The sequence below is a fragment of the Bidens hawaiensis genome, unplaced genomic scaffold (assembly GCF_021521415.1).
Source record: "Bidens hawaiensis isolate Kalapana, Puna unplaced genomic scaffold, B.hawaiensis_p1.1 tig00020693_1, whole genome shotgun sequence".
Lineage (NCBI taxonomy): Eukaryota > Viridiplantae > Streptophyta > Magnoliopsida > Asterales > Asteraceae > Bidens > Bidens hawaiensis.
In genome coordinates, this window is record NW_027493182.1 from 209,780 (window position 1) to 214,142 (window position 4,363).

General features: G+C 32.5%; 1 pseudogene across 1 annotated transcript; it reads right to left on the reverse strand.

Annotated features, from left to right (window-relative positions):
• Nucleotides 1-266: 266 nt before the first annotated feature.
• Nucleotides 267-2,074, reverse strand: LOC143561500 (HVA22-like protein a; annotated as a pseudogene). The gene is made up of 5 exons (XR_013140317.1): nt 1,902-2,074; nt 1,792-1,818; nt 1,479-1,600; nt 685-1,009; nt 267-606 (listed from the first exon to the last, which is right to left on the reverse strand). The product of XR_013140317.1 is annotated as an HVA22-like protein a (transcript).
• Nucleotides 2,075-4,363: the final 2,289 nt, after the last annotated feature.

A 4,363-nucleotide genomic window follows, 5' to 3' on the forward strand; every position in this document is an offset into this window, starting at 1 on the left:
ATATATATATATAAAATAATAACATCATAACCTAATCACGCACGCATAACAATTTTGTGTGCATCCTCTCTCCTAAAACCGGGTTACTCTAAAAAACCATAACACTATCCTTAAATATACATTCTAAAGAAGAACTCGATCAAGATGACAAACATGTCGACTACATCGTACTCTGCTGCAGTACTACTCTCCATGCTGTAACAAGTTCATAGGTTTATTTTTATTCATATTTTCTATTGCTTACATGAAGAAACTGATCAGCATTATTGCACCCACAAATCATCAAGCAGATACGTATGGAAGAATGTTGAATCCCCATGATGGAAAGGAGATTAAGACAAGTTCTCCTTATGACCTAAAACATAATTCCAACACAATAACACATGATACTTTTATTACAAGTTTTCTTTATTTCTATATATCTACATACACTATAATATATTATACAAAGAAAAAGGATCATGCTCGTTATCAGACTGAAAGCACGTACAGTTCCATGGTTACAACTTATACCCCAAGAAGTTGCATGTCGCAACATCAATACCCATAGTCATCTTCAGAGAAGAAACTGTTACCTCTATACTTCGCTTCCCCATCAATATCGGACTGGAAACCCTACAAAAACACGTACAAATCTTAATAAAAACAGAAACTTCATATGTTCAAAAAGATCTATATGCATACATGATGAAAGATCTCTTGAGGTTGGCTTTCAGGCATGTAGCCGTAGCTTGAAAAAGCATAGGGTCTGTTTTCTCGAACATATTTATCAGCACTAACAACGACATCATCTTGCGTGGGGTTAGTGAACGTAACTTTTTTACTCGGTGGAACCGTGGGGTCAGTGAACATATCTTTTTTACTCGGTGGAACATAGAACATGTTAATAGTCCGGTCTCCTACATAGAAAGGTCGGATGTAATGCTGATATACGTATGCAGCACCACTAAACTGCGGTATAACCAACCAGCATGTTATAATAAGCTTTGCATATGACCAGAATGGGATCCTGCAAAAACGTAAAGTCAACAGTCGAACATAGATTAAAACTGAAAATCAAACTATATATCTACTCCCAAATGGAGGATTTTTTTAGATTAGCAGATGCTATAGGGACCATAGGGTATGTACACTATCTAGACAGTCCGCTACCCATCTAAGCGAACTCAAAACGTTTGATCAATAGCAAGCGTATTCCATATGGTTCAATGAAAGAAAGCTAAGCAACACTTTAAGTTTGATGAAAAAACTCTATAGCCAAGTTAGCTTAATTGTCACACACTAAGTCCCAAAAAATTGTGACAACCGACATGCGTTCCCTGTGGTCAAACGCTTACGACCAAATAACTGTCTAAAATTAACATGAACTTCAAACAATACGTGTTTTAGGTACTTATCGAAATCCTAAACCACCTACTAATCTAAGGTTCCACAAACATTAATTAATTAAATGAAAGAATGAACAAACACAACGTTACCATTCAATGAGGGTGGCAAAGGTGAGTTCAAAAAGGGTAATCATAGAATACAAGACCCAATACGTAAGCCACTGTTGATCATCGGAAACATTTTGGTTTCGATGGCTCGGATCAACGCGTATCTAATGAAAAAACACAAAACATCCCGTCAAAACTGTAAACCAAATCGGTGGAAACCGGTTTATTATTGCCTTTTGCCAATCGTTACACCGGTTGTCTGTTGAGTTTTAATTAAAAGATTTGAAAAAAAAAGTATTAATCTATAAGAAGATGATTAAAAGGAAAGTATATATAGTAGAACAAGTGAACTTACAGAGGGTAGGCCAAACTAATTACAGGCCTGCAAATTTCAGTAGCATATACGTGAACAAATATACATCAGCTTTCAATATATATAACCATAAAGTTAGTAATAGTGAATACCCAGCAAGCACATCAAAGTTTTGAGCCAAAAGCACTAACAAATCTCCAGCTGCAACTCCAGATTTGCCCATTTTTATCAAGGAAATAAACTAATAAGAGAGAATGATGAAGAAGAAAGGAAAAGGAAGTTAAGTGTTTCAGGGTTCAATTGCATGGTGTTTTTTGTATTAGTGTGAACTGTGAAGGAGGTCGAGTCGGCGGAAGAGAGAAGAGGTTGACAGGTGTTGATTACTCGTGCTACTGGTTCATCAAGAGTCATAGATAGCATAGGGATATGAAATAGTAATACTATTTTTGGAAATAGTATATAGCTAAATATGGGGGGCTGTCAACAAAAAAAAACATTAGATTATTCGTGCAACCATTAGACGAGCCCACATAAGAAAAGAAAAGGCCCAAAGGACCTGAAAAATAAACGGCACACAATTTGGCTTTGGTTTTGATTTTTTTTAACGGCCGGCGAAACGTCAAGTGGACTAATGGCTAGATTCATCATATCGGAACTCGTCTTTCAATGTGGGAAAACCCCTCACCTAAAGCCAAGCCTATGGACACTCGTCTAAAGGCACGACAGTACGTTTAGATAAAACTCATTCAGTTCAGAGATCTACTGCCTACTCAACTAGTCTTCCATCATCACCCGATATAGAAACTAAATAATGGGGGTAGGAATCGGGCCTGGGTCACATGAAATACCAAGTCTCTCCTTTACCACTCCACCACCAGCTCGCTGTAGGAGATCAACACGTAAAAGCAACAGCCTCGCCGCTTGGCTGTATTGTTGCTGCGCACGTTGATCGAGACATAACCAAAGAGGAAAACGCTGTTTGGATTTCATCAATTCGTCACCAGAAAACATATAGGCAAGATTGGCTAATTTTTTAACGAGAAATGTGATAGGGATTATTATTATGATTGGCTTTTATTCACATGTGATCACAGCTTGAGTGATGAGTTCGTGTTGCTGCTGTTATTTTTTGTGTTAAACTTAGCTTTTTAATTTTATTAGACAAAAAAAATGCTTTTGTTATTTTTCTAGAGGGTGATTTAACTAAACTCGTGTGATTCTTATGTTTTTGTGTAAAAAGATTTTGTTTAGTACAAGAAGAAATCTCAATTTCATATATGTAATTAAAATATAGTATACTAGTTTGAGACCCGTTTATTACACGGGTAATTGTTAAAAGTTTTATACTGTAACTATTAAGTGAAATATAGTTAACAAAATGATCATATATTTTATATGGTTACAATTTACATTAAAATTACAAAAATTACATAACTAAGATTACACAAATATGTTACAAATAAGTAAAACCTCCATTGTACACTACATTTGTGATTGTATTGATTGGTACACATTGTTTATTACATATCAAAATCTTTAGTCCATGTCTACTTATAACTCTTGATAAGAGAACATATAGGTATGCTTATAACTCTTGATATAGGCACGTATAGTTGTGAGTGTGACAAATAAGATTCTTCAAGTGCATGCCAACCCTAGATAAATGATAAAATATCCATGAAACTATAAAAAAAATATTCATACACATAAAATATCATACATTTTAATCAATTATTATAATATCATTTGAGATCATCTACTCATATTTATTCCAAAAACATGATTATCCAAAAAAACCAGATTACCTGAACTTTGATTATATAGTCATCGTTATAAACTTTATAATTTGAAATTGATTTATCATGATAAATTTGGTGTCATTAATATTCTGTGTATGACAAATTTTTATTTGATTTATATTTTACAATTAACAATTGTATAATCAAGCAACATATAAAACCAGAAATTAAAATATAACAAAATGATTTTTTTTCATTTCATGTAAGTGAAAACTGACAAAAAAATACTAACCTTAAAGTCATGTTCAAATAAAAGTGATTATTCTGAGTTAGCAGGATATTAGAATATTTAAAGTACATAAAGTGAATGTAGTAATTCTTATTTATAATAGTTGAAAGTATTGAATAAGAAATGTTTAAATTTTAAATACTAATCACGTGTTATTAGTTAACATTATGGGAGTTGTTGGAATATTTAATTAATCGATATCTATATTTTAACAACATATAGAAAAAAACAAAGGTTTCGGATTTGTTGGAAGCATGGTAAATGACTTTTAACCGGATTAACTATTTTTTTATATTAATGTGAATATATATGTTTCTTAAGCATTTTGGTATGAGTTATAGAAGAAAATATTGAAAACTAAATATTGTTTTTCTTATTGCTAAAACACTTTATACTAAGCAAAAAAATCATATAAATAAATGACATACCATATAGTAAATCGGTATACATATAGATTATAATTATCATATTCTTCAATAATTTAATGCTAAACACCAAGATATATATAATAAGTATTCTCCATGTTTGTAATATTTATATAAAACGTTTGGGGAAAATAAAGAAAATACGCATTGTCCTGAGTTCA